Genomic DNA, 12,798 nt, shown 5'->3' with positions numbered 1-12,798 from the left:
AACCAAGCTGGCTCTAACGTGGACCAAAAGAGAGCTCAGTTGGCCCACATTGCCAAATAGGGAAGGGCAGATGTGCCTCCGGGCTCTAGGGCCATTGAAGCAAAGATTTGAGGGCAATCAGGATACTCCTTACACACCTTCCCCGACCTTTTGCAAGTCAGCATTTTTCTCTGGAACCTGCATCCTCTACCCCGGAACACAAGGCACCCAGCAGCTTCAAAGCTCATCGTCTACCAGCCTTGGGCCTCCAATCCAAAAAAAAAAAAAAATCCCAGGGAAAAGTTGTGATTGGCTCATCTGCAGATCAATCAACTTGGCCTGCTGGTTGGTCTGCTCTGATTGGCTCCACTTGGGTGAAGATCAGCCTGGGGCCAAACCAATCCCTGTGGCCAGGGAGGTGGGATAGTGTGAGAAGTGGAAACCTCCACCCGAACCACAGGTTGAAGCAGGGCAAGGAAACCTTTTAGGCAAGTGGGTAGATGACAGTGTAAATGTCTGGGAGGTGGGGTATGAGGACTCTGGGTTGCCAGAGCCAGCAACCCAGCTCTATCCAGCATAAATGATAAAAAGAAGTTGCCAGGTCATGAAAACTAGGTGGGCCGGGAGGGGCCCAGCTGGATTCACTGGACCCACATATCGTGGTCAGGGTTCTCTTTGGGGACTTCTCATCTTTTTTTTTTTTTTTTTTTTTTTTTTTTTTACTGTTTATTCGTTTTTGAAAGACAGAGAGAGACAGCACAAGCAGGGGTGGGGCAGAGAGGTGAAGCAGGGTCCAGGCTCTGAGCTGTCAGCGCAGAGCCCGACGCGGGGCTCGAACTCACGGAGCGTGCGATCACGACCTGAGCCGAAGTCAGACGCTCAACCGACGGAGCCACCCAGGCGCCCCTGGGGACTTCTCATCTTAGTGTCTGTAACCTTGAGCAAATTTGTGACTTTTCATCGATACTGAACATACATACTGAGAAGTACACTCATCAACAATGTATAGTCTGCTGAATTCACAGGCTGTTCCTGTCCATGCAGCCAGGTCCCGGATGAATAAACAGAACCTCTCCAGCACCCCAGAAGTCCCCCTGGGCCCCCTCACCAACATCACCCCCCACAGCAACCACTATCCTGACTTCTCACACCACAGAATAGTTAAATCGGAGGTTGGCCAACCATCTCCCTAACGGACCAGATAGTAAATATTTTACACTTTGTGAGCCACCCAGTCTCTGTCCCAACTAACCGACACTGTCATGTGAAAGTAGCCAGAGACAACACCGACATGAACGAGTTCGGCTGTGTTCAAACAAACCGATTACTGGATACTGAAATTTGAGCTTCTCATCTTCGCCTGCCACAAAATACTATTGTTTTGATTTCTTCTGAACATAAAAAAAATATAAAAGCTGGGGCACCTGGGTGGCTCAGTCGGTGAAGCCTCTAACTCTTGATTTCAGCTCAGGTCATGATCTCAGTCTATGGGATCGAGCCCCTCATTGGGCTCTATGCTGACAGGGTGGGGCCTGCTTGGGATTGTCTCCCTCAAAAATAAATTAAAAAAAAAAAAATATATATATATATATATGGGTATATTTATATGTATATATAGGCCATCTTTGTACACAAGCCTTACAAAGACAGGTGGTAGAGAGAGAGGAGGAGGGATGGACAGATTTATTATAAGGAATTGGCTCATGATTATAGAAGCTGACAAGTCCCAAGAGCTGTAGGGTGAGTCGGCAAGCTAGAGACCCAGAAAGAGCTGATGTTTCAGTTCAAATCCAAAAGCAGGAAAAAAACAAATGTCCCAGTTCAAAGGCAGTCAGGAAGCAGGATTTCTCTCTTACTCAGGGGAAGGTCAACCTTTTTGTTCTAGTGAGGCCTTCAACTGATTGGATGAGGCCCACCCACCTTGGAGAGAGCAATCTGTTTTACCCAACCTACGTGTTCAAATGTTAATTTCATCCAAGAACACCCCGGGTGATGTTCCACCAAATACCTGGGCGCCTCGGGGCTCAGTCAGGTTGACACATGAAATTAACCACCATAGGTGTGATCCAGATCCGTCAATAAAACACAATAGGTCCGAGGTCTCAGTGGGAGCCTGTAATAAATCTGAGCTACAGAAGCTAACCTAACTGAGGTAAAGACAATCGTGAGGTCTCTTCTGGCGGGGCCGGAGGAGTGGGGGGATTCAGGGTGTTGCAGCAGTGAATAGAAGTGTGAGGGGGAGAGCATACCAGAATCTCACAAGAGGCTGACTGGCTGGCCGAAAGCATTGTGTGTTTTCAGTGGTGGTGTCCATCCCGCAGTGAGGAACCATGAGGTTAAGCTGGGCGCCCAGGACTAACTAGTTCAGCAGAGGCATCGAGTTTTGCCAACCCCAGCAGCTGCCCTAGGACAAGGAGGGTAAGTCTTTGCTCTTCATTAGTGACCACTGACTCCCTGGAGCGAAGCTATTTCAGCCACTTGTTGCACAATCCTTGAGCGCGATGGTCAAGAAAGAATCCTTGAGATGGTTTATGGCGCAAGCTAGTACGGGTATACAAGTAGCATGGGGACAAGACCCGTGGGCAGAAAGAACCACACCTTCGCCGTCTGAAGCTGGTGGTTATGTGCTTAGGGCTCAAGGAGGGAGAGAACCTGCAGGGAGTATCAGATCATAAATGTCTTCTTCGAATTTCTACTCGTGAAACTACTTTCGCAAGATTTCTCTGGTGCTTGTCATTCAGTTTGATATTAACTATCGATGAGACGTACAGGCAGTCATGAGACCCTTTAAGAATGTAGCAACCAGAACGTATTTGATCCTTATCGGAACTACACAGGTGAGCTTCGGTTAAAGGTGAACATTTTCCTGCTTCTATCCCTCATCACAACACACACACACACCCCGCCCCCAATGACCAATCTTTGGCCCTTGAATCTTCAAGGTTGTAGAAGGGCAAAGGGCACATCTTCTGTGACTTCTTCAGGCTGACAGCAGTCATAGAGATGTCCCTACCTATGGACCTAAGTTGGTCGCTATCTGTCCCGGCAAGTAACAATGGAAGACCATTGCTGTAGAGTGCAGAGAGGACATTGGGGTGAACTTGTTTTGAGGGGCAGGGATCATCTGTTGGCTGGGCGAAGGAGTCAGGAACTGCTCGCGTGTCTCTCGACAATAGGAGAGAGCAAAGCCAAAAAGACATCTTAGGATTAATATTGTAATAAAAATTATCAATGTGGTAAGAAGACCCTTTGGGGTGGACCATAGTCCACCTCCCGGCCAGGAATTTAACCCACCATGAAGTGACAGTGTAGGGTCTTTAAGAGAATCAGTGCAGGGGCAACCGGAGGACACAGTCTGATGCCTGGTTGCCTTGTCTAGTAGGTAGCAAACCAAACAGTTGCCTGTAAAGTGATGACGTGGTCACGGGATTCTGCGGGGAGCCATCCCATTGGGCGAGCATTATTGGGCCATGAATCAAGGGTTTGGTTTCGGAGGGCTTCTTTTTGAATTCGTGGGTGACTCCATGTTGGATTGGGTTAATGATGGCTGCTGTATGCTTGGCTAAATTCTCTATTTGTAATTTTACATCGGTAGGGGTGGCCCTCGGGACAAATATGGCTAAGGGATAAAACCATGAAGAAGTCCTCTTTGCCTGATGTCTAACCTTGACAATATCCTCATTGTGAGGAATTGCTGGTAAGCGGGAGGTGACTAGTCCCGGAAGATGAGGGCATCCCCAAGCCCCTTCTCCAATCCAGTTATAAAGAAGGTGGGAAAAAATAAAAAAATGGAAAAAAAAAAAAAGAAGAAGGTGGAGCCGGGGCACCTGGGTGGCTCAGTTGGTTAAGCGTCTGACTTTGGCTCAGGTCATGATCTCACAGTTCATGGGTTGGAGCCCTGCCTTGGGCTCTGTGCTGACAGCTCAGAGCCTGGAGCCTGCTTTGGATTCTGTGTCTCCCTCTCCCTCTGCCCCTCCCCCGCTCATGCTGTGTCTCTCAAAATTAGGTAAAACGTTGAAAAAAGATTAAAAAGAAAGGAAGAAAGGAAGGAAGGAAGGAAGGAAGGAAGGAAGGAAGGAAGGAAGAAAGAAAGAAAGAAAGAAAGAAAGAAAGAAAGAAAGAAAGAAAGAAAAAGAAAGAAAGAGAGAAAGAAAGAGGGAAGTTGGGGCCATCCATTGTCTCCACAAGTCCATAGGGTAAGCTCTGACATTTTAAGGAGTGATTTTGTTATCCTGGCCACATAGAATTTATCAAGCTGACAGCTGAGTTTCACAACTGTCGGGAAGTCTATCTTATCTTCCAACTGTTGAAATAATCATATACCCACGGGGCTCTCAATTATTATCCCCACAGAGGAATAGGCATGAAGATTGTCTATATTTGAGCTACAGTGACAATACCTCTGAAGTTTCCCTTCACGTTGTCTAGCTTAGGCAAGCAACAAATTTACCGACTTACCTTATTTATATTTTAAGTAGGCTTCACACAGCATGGAGCCCAACGCAGGGCTTGAACTCACAACCCTGAGATCAAGACCTGAACGGAGATCAAGAGCCCGCCGCTAAACCGACTGAGCCACCCAGGTGCCCCCAAACAACAAACACTTAAAGACGACGAAAACTTGAATCTAACATCCATAAGGATGCATTTCTGAAACATAGTTTTTCTCTCTAAATTCACCCTTATTTCCAGAGATGGCCGCATCAAGACTAACTCATTTGTAAAACTTGGCCTAATTATTTACATAAGCCCAGAAAGATCAGTGATTAATCATAGGGATTCTTTATTTTTTTTTTAAGCTTTTATTTATTTTGAGAGAGAGAGAATATGGGAGGGGCGGGGGGGGGGGAGAGAGTTGCATCAGCACCCACTCTGGGCTCAAACCCACTCACGACCTGAGCCAGAGTCTCACGATGAACCGACTGAGCCACCCGGGCGCCCCTCATAGGGATCCTTTAAAATCTACTTTGCTGGAACTTTTCCTAAGGAATCTCTAGACTGAGCTTTTATTTATTATTTTTTTTATTTAAAAAAAATTTTTTTTAACGTTTATTTATTTTTGAGACAGAGAGACGCAGAGCATGAGCCAGGAGCTCTGTAAGCAAGGTATCAGGCCAACGTTTCCATGGGATTCTCTTGGTTCCATAAAGTCAACCTTAGTACCTTAAAGCTGTCCAGTCGTAGCTGAGTCTATGTCTCATATATGACATTCCAGTCAAAGCCTGGGTAATATAACCAGTGTTTCCAATGGTGTCCTGTTACGAGGAGAACAGATTCTTATCGAACTAATGCAAATAACTGTAATTGTCTTGAAAGAAAGAATAGTCCCGTGAAGAGTTTCTGAATTCTGGAGGGTTCAGGCAGGGAGAAAAGTTAAATATTTCAGTTTGTTCACAAAGGAATGCTTTGTTATATTTCTGGAAGTCATGGATACCTTTTTTTTTTTTTAATTTTTTTTTTCTTTTCAACGTTTTATTTTATTTATTTATTTTTTTTGGGGGGGGGGACAGAGAGAGACAGAGCATGAACGGGGGAGGGGCAGAGAGAGAGGGAGACACAGAATCGGAAACAGGCTCCAGGCTCCAAGCCATCAGCCCAGAGCCCGACGCGGGGCTCGAACTCACGGACCGCGAGATCGTGACCTGGCTGAAGTCGGACGCTTAACCGACTGCGCCACCCAGGCGCCCCATGGAAGTCATGGATACCTTAAGAGGTTTCCCAGGGGTGACTGAGCACCTGGCTGGCCCAGTCGGTAGAACATGTAACTCTTGATCTTGGGGTTGTGAGTTTGAGCCCCACATTGGTTGTAGAGATTATTTTTAAAAATAATAAATTTAGGGCCACCTGGGTGGCTCAGTTGGTTAAGCGACTCTTTTTTTTTTTTTAATTTATTTATTTTGAGAGAGACAGCACAAGTAGGGGAGAGGCAAAGAGAGAGGGAGAGAGAGAGAATTCCAAGCAGGTTCCACACTGCCAGTGCAGAGCCTAATGCGGGGCTCAAACCCACGAAACTGTGAGATCACGACCTGAGCTGAAACCAAGGGTCAGAGGCTTGACTAATTGAGCCACCAGGCACCCCACAACAGACTCTTGATTTCTGCTCAGGTCATGATCTCACAGTTCTCGAGTTAGAGCCCCACATTGGGCACTCTACTGTCAGCACAGAGCCCACTTCAGATCCTCTGCCCCTCCCCCATTCATGCTCTGTCTCTCTCTGTCTCAAAAATAAAACATTTAAAAAAATTAAAAAAATTAAAAAAAACATATGGGGGTGCCTGGGTGGCTCCATTGGTGAAGCATCTGACTTCGGCTCAGGTCATGATCTCACAATTCATGAGTTCAAGCCCCGCGTCGGGGTCTGTGCTGATGGCTCAGAGCCTGGTGCCTGCTTCGAATTCTGTGTCTCCCTCTCTCTGCCCCTCCCCTGCTCTCGCTCTGTCTCTCTTTCAAAAAAAAAAAACAAAAAAAACACATTAAAACAAATTTAAACATCAGTCTTTAAAAATAAATAAAAATTAATTTAGATAAGTTAAAAAAAAAACCCATATGTTTATCCCAGTACAACCGTTCAATAAAGCATAATGCGTGTTTACCAATGGACTCCAGTATCTTCAGTGCCAAAAGCACGAACTTCTGTTCAGTAATCAATACTTTAGTGTTTTATCTTACTTGGAAAAAGTTTAGATGTCCCGTGAATTCAGTCCAATTAATCCTTTGACTTAGCAAAACTTCAAAGGGTCAGGTTACCAAAGATTTTGAAAGCAATTTAAAGTTTTGCCTATAAACCTTTTCATTTATTCAACCTATTTGTTTTTAACAATTACCTATGGAAAATCTTATGAGACAGACAAAATTGACCATCGTTTATTTTTTGTTGTTGTTGACTAATTGCAACAGAGAGAACACGAGCTTATGACCTTTAGTAAACCTTGGTGGAATAATAATTTGTGTTTTTGTTGGTTTTTTTTTTTAACGTTTTATTTATTTTTGAGACAGGGAGAGACAGAGCATGAACGGGGGAGGGTCAGAGAGAGGGAGATACAGAATCCGAAGCAGGCTCCAGGCTCTGAGCCATCAGCCCAGAGCCCGACGCGGGGCTCGAACTCACGGACCGCAAGATCGTGACCTGAGCCGAAGTCGGCCACTTAACCGACTGAGCCACCCGGGCGCCCTGTTTTTGTTTTTTTAAGATTTTATGTAATCTCAGGGCACCTGGGTGGCTCAGTTGGGTGTCTGACTCATGATTTTGGCTCAGGTCATGATCTCACACTCTTGAGATGGAGCCTGGAGTGGGACTCTGTCAACGAAGAGTCTCCTTGGGATTCTCTCTCTCCCTCTCTCTTTGGCCCTCCCCCACTTGCTCGTGCAAAGAAGTTCTTCTTTAGAAAAATAAATTTAAATAAATAAAACAAGAGATTTTACATAACCTCTACATCCGACATGGGGCTTGAACTCACACCTTGAGATCAAGGGTCACGTGCTCTGCCGACGGGGCCCACCAGGTGCCCCTAGAGTGAAAGTCTTTGTATTTATTTTATTATTTTTAAATTTATTTTTGAAGGAGAGAGAGACGGAGCATGAGCAGGGAGAGGGAGACACAGAATCCGAAGCAGGCTCCAGGTTCCAAGCTGTCAGCGAAGAGCCCGATGTGGGGCTCGAACCCATGAACTGTGAGATCATGCCCTGAGCCGAAGTCGGACCCCTAACCGACTCAGCCACCCAGGGGCCCCGAGGGTCTTTGTATTTAATGCTGATAACTCTAAAGACAGGTTTGCCTTAATTAAATGTAACGCACTTAAACTAGTTTAAATACGGAATCGGTTGCAGCTGGGACCACTGGGTCAATCAACTTGTTCTCCAATTTTCGATTTTATCCGGGACACCTGAGGGGAAATCTGAAGTGGGCCGTTGCAGTCCAGGGAGGGGCGCTCTTTGCTCCTGGGGGGGAGGGGAGAAGCAGGAGCCAATGGCGGGAGGCACGGAGGGTGGTGCGGGAGGCTGTGACGCAAGCTGAGCCGGTGGTGCAGAAACAGGAGGAGAGGGAGGTGGGGGGCAGCAGAGGTGAGGCACCTCCAGGAAGGCTGCAGGTGGATAAAAGCACCGAGGACAGAGAAAGAGGACTCCCGGCCCCGAAGCTCGTCAGCTCCTGCTGATGAACAGACACACTTTTTCCTTCCACCAACAGAAAGTGAAACTAGGCAATCCATGTCGGCCGGAGAAGGTGGAACTTCCCTGAAACTAAAGGTGTTCGGGCAGCTGCTTGGGAATATTCCTTAAAGTCCCTGGCCAGCAGGAGACTAATCAGACAATTGGCTCCAGGGATCCTAGCCGGCAACCCGGAAACTAACAAGGGAGAAAACCGCACAGACAACACAGAGCCCACCAAGATGCACCCAGTCCTCTCAAGATCTACACCAGGTTTGTGAGTTGGAGCCCCGCATCAGGCTTTCGGCTGTCAGCACAGAGCCTGGAGCCTGCTTTGGATCCTCTGTGCCTCTCCCCCCGCCCCGCCCCCCCCCCTCACTCTCTCTGTCTCTAAAAAAAAATAAATAAAATTGTTCTAAAACAACTAAACAAACAAAAAAACCAGATTAGCCTGGGTGACTCGGTTAAGCATCCGACTTTGGCTCAGGTCATGATCTTGCGGTTCGTGAGCTCGAGCCCCACGTCGGGCTCTGTGCTGACAGCTCGGAGCCTGGAGCCCGCTCCGGATTCCGTGTCTCCCTCTCTCTCTGCCCCTCCCTTGCTCTCACTGTGTCTGTCTCTCTCTCTCTCAAGAATAAAATAAAAACATTAAACAAAAGAAAAGAAAAGAAACGTTAAAAAAAGAGTAGAGAGTGAGGAGGGGTGTCCTCGGGCCCCCTAAAGGCAAGTGGACAGATCAGGGTTTTGGCACAGTGCCATAAAGGCCGGACCATGTGGGATGTGGGGACATTTTCCTGGGCAAGACTTTCCCATCCTCTAGTTTATATGGAGGCCAACAGTGTTACAAAAGAAGAGAAGGGAAGGAAGCACACGAGGTGTCCTTTTTAGGCCTCTTCCTGTAGATCAAAAGAGAGAGCGGAACAAAGGAGAGCAGTGACTAAGCAACGAAGGGCAAGGAAACAAGAGCTGGGGACTCAGCCACGAAGAGGGTTGCTGTCACCTTGTCCCTTTGTGGTAGCCAGAAAGATGTTGCCGGGGGAACTGGGGAGACCCCAGAGTCCCCTAGCCAGACCCAAAGGAGTGGCCGAGGGTTCTTGGTCTCCTCAGGAGAAGGAATTCAAGGACAGACATGCGGCACAGCGGGAAAGTATATCAAAGGCAAAAAGTACACTCTTGAGATGTGAGAGCAGGCGAGAGAGAGAGAGAGAGAGAGAGAGAGAGAGAGAGAGAGAGAGTTGTGCCCTTTGGGGGTTGGGTTTCCTGCTTTTTCTCTTTCCTATTTGTTAATACATTTTGTATCTATTTTGAGAGAGAGAGAGAGAATGTGGAGAGGGGCAGAGAGAGAATCACAAGCTGTCAGCACAGAGCCTGATGTGGGGCTCGAACTCACGAACTGTGAGATCATGGCCTGAGCTGAAGTCGGACGCTTAACCGACTGAGCCACCCAGGCGCACGCGCGCGCCTGCCTGCCTGCCTCCCTCCCTCCCTCCCTCCCTCCCTCCCTCCCTCCCTCCCTCCCTTCCTTCCTTCCTTCCTTCCTTCCTTCCTTCCTTCCTTCCTTCCTTCCTTCCTTCCTTTTCCAGTTGGCTCTAAACCCAACATGGGGCTCAAACTTGCAACCCCGGGGGGCGAGAGTCGCAGGCTCTACCCACTGAGGCAGTCAGGTGGCCCTGGTGCTTTTTTTTTTTTTTTACATCCAAATCGACGCCAGTATGTTAGCAGAGGGTCCAAGAAGGGATCCTTTGGGATCGAGGAAGCGGGTGCCGTGGTTAATTCCTACAAAACGAGGAGAGTCCATTAACTACCTAGGAGTCCATAGGTACCCAAATCGCCCTCAGCTTCTGAATGGCGTCCCATCAGGAAATGTTGGCGAAGGTTCTTGGGGTTCAGAGTGGGGGGGGGGACACATCCCTCATCCTTGACCGCTCTTGACACACCTTTGTGCCACTTGAGAAGGGATGTCGACCTCCCTTCACCTCTCCATGGCATTCTAGACTGGAATGGGTGTCCGTGAACAGACTGAAATGCCACAGAGATTAGAGCTGATATACGGGGTGACCAATAATAATACCCTTGGTAAGCCTGTAGATCCAGTATTAATGGGTAGGGAGGAGGTCCTGACCTTTGCTAAGAAAGGGCAGCTATTTTATTTGTTTGTTTGTTGATTTTTTCGTGTTTATTCATTTTTGAGACAGCGCAAGCAGGGGAGGGGCAGAGAGAGAAGGAGACACAGAATCCCAAGCCGGCTCCAGGCTCCGAGCTGTCAGCACAGAGCCCGACGCGGGGCTTGAACCCACGGACCGTGAGATCATGGCCTGCGCTGAAGTTGGACGCTCAAGTGTCTGAGCCACCCAGGCGCCCCAAGAAGGGGCAGCTATTTCATATCACATGAAACATTATATATCTAAGCCAGAAGTAGTTTCCATCTGAGAGAAGGCTCGAGAACACCAACCAGCCAATGGGTAAGGACATATGAGAGACACGGAGAAAAGATGAAAATATGGAACTCTTTTCTAATTCTCGCAACGTTCTCACGAGCTTCATCCATGATCCAGCCTCAGGACAGTGGTCCCCCGTTAGGGGAGTGCCCCAATTAGATCTAATCGGTCCCTTTCGGGAAGCACGCGGTCAGACAAATCTTGGATTTATGTTCATCGAGGGATCATACCTGGTTATTTGGAAGGAAACCTTACACGGGAGTCTTAAGATCTCCAGCCGCCCTAATGACACGTATGGCCATCCCATTGCCCAAGGAATACAAGTATTAAAAGGACAGGTAAGGGGCACCTGGGTGGCTCAGTCGGTTAGGCGTCCGACTTTGGCTCAGGTCATGATCTCACGGCTTGAGTTCGAGCCCCGCGTCGGGCTCTGTGCTGACAGCTCGGAGCCTGGAGCCTGCTTCGGATTCTGTGTCTCTCTCTCCCTCTGTCTTTCCCCAGTCCTGTGCGCTCTCTCTCTCTCTCTCTCTCTCTAATAAACAAATAAATAAACTTAAAAACTTCTTTAAAAATAAAAAGAATCCCTAAAACTAAGAAAGAGAGTTTTATTCGAGCCCAAGTTAGGACAGCTGCTTGGGAAACATGCTCCAGAGAATGAATAGTTTTTACAGGGTTATGTATACTTTTGTAGATCTTGTAAATGGTCAAAAGATTATAGATTATCATGTAGGCAGGAATCACAAGTTTCTTTTTAAATTAAAAAAAATTTAAGTATTTATTTATTTTGGGGAGACAGAATGCAAGCAGGGGAGGGGCAGAGAGCGAGGGAGACACAGAATCTGAAGCAGGTTCCGGGCTCTGAGCCATCAGCACAGAACCCGACGCGGGGCTCGAACTCACGAACGATGAGATCACGACCTGAGCTGAAGTTAACCCACTGAGCCACCCAGGCGCCCCTAATGAATTCTTTAATGTATGCAAGGAGAATATTTATTCTAGGTCAGTCCCTAAACTGGGCAATGCTTGGGCACAGTGGTGAGGGACAGAGCCCCAGCCCTGCCCTCAAGGTACTCATAGTCTATTGGGGAGGGCAGACCCATCCTCAGACAATGATGACCCTGAGGGGGCAGAGGAAGACCAAGGGAACACCAGGAGGGCTTCCTGGAGGGGATAGCAGTGTGGAACACTGAAGGATGAGGAAGAAATGAACCAAGTGAGGGGAGTGTTTCAGGGAAAAATTCTAATAGTTTTCTCCTCCCTTCTATTTCCCCCCAAAACTGTGACAAAGCCCCTCTGGCTTCCAGCACCCCCCTCCCACCTGCCGAAGTGTCACTGTAAGGGATATTTGTCACCCCCACACTGGCTGCCACTCCTGGAAGGGAAGGGCCAGGGCCATTGCGGTCACTGCTGTGTCCCCAGCGCTGCCCAGCACAACAGCAGGGGCTCAGGGAATGTTTGCTGGATGAATATGAGAGTTCTCTGTGTGAGCGAGTTGAAAGTCTCTTCTACAAAGGGGGTCAAAGTTTAAACACCTGAACCCTCGATTTCCCACCCTGAGCAATAAATAGCCAACCAGTGGTTAAAGCACTGGAACCCAATTGCCAAAATTCCTGCGTTTCAACTTCCTCATCTATGCCTCAGTGTTTGCATCTGTGAAATGGCATCTCCGTGTAGGTGTGTTTGTTTGCCGTTGTTTAGGATTAAATGAGGTATTCACACCAAGTGCTTAGCACAGTGCCTGGAATTTAGTCAGCGGCGATTGAATGTCAGCCGCCCTCCCCCCCTTTTTTCCCCCAATCCTTTCTTATTCTTTGCTCTTCCAGCCAGAAGCCTCTCCTGTCCCCATCTGTTATCTCCAGCCATCTGTACCACCAGTGTTTGCCCGTCCCTGCGACATTTCATGCCTCTGAGCCTCCGTACGTGCGGTTCCCTCTGCATCCTGACACCCAGTCTGAATGCATCCACTTGGAGAACTCCTACGCAGCCGGTACCGCTCAGCCATCCTATCACCCCTCCAGACCCCCAGGTCTCAGAAGCCAGTTTCCTACCGCTCTCAAATCAAAGCCTCCTTTTCTGTGTGGCCCACGCTCTGGAAACAGCCTTTTTCATTGGTGCTCCCGGTGCTCTGTCGCCCCCTTGTGCCGGGTCTTAGACCTGCATGGAAAAAGTGCCGGGCGATTCTCTCCACCTGCCCCCCAGAGTGACGCTGAGCCCTTCTCCTCCTGCCCTGGACCTT

This window comes from Acinonyx jubatus, chromosome E2 (assembly GCF_027475565.1).
Source record: "Acinonyx jubatus isolate Ajub_Pintada_27869175 chromosome E2, VMU_Ajub_asm_v1.0, whole genome shotgun sequence".
NCBI lineage: Eukaryota > Metazoa > Chordata > Mammalia > Carnivora > Felidae > Acinonyx > Acinonyx jubatus.
The sequence above is the reverse complement of the archived record's forward strand: the minus strand, read 5'-3'. Positions refer to the sequence as shown.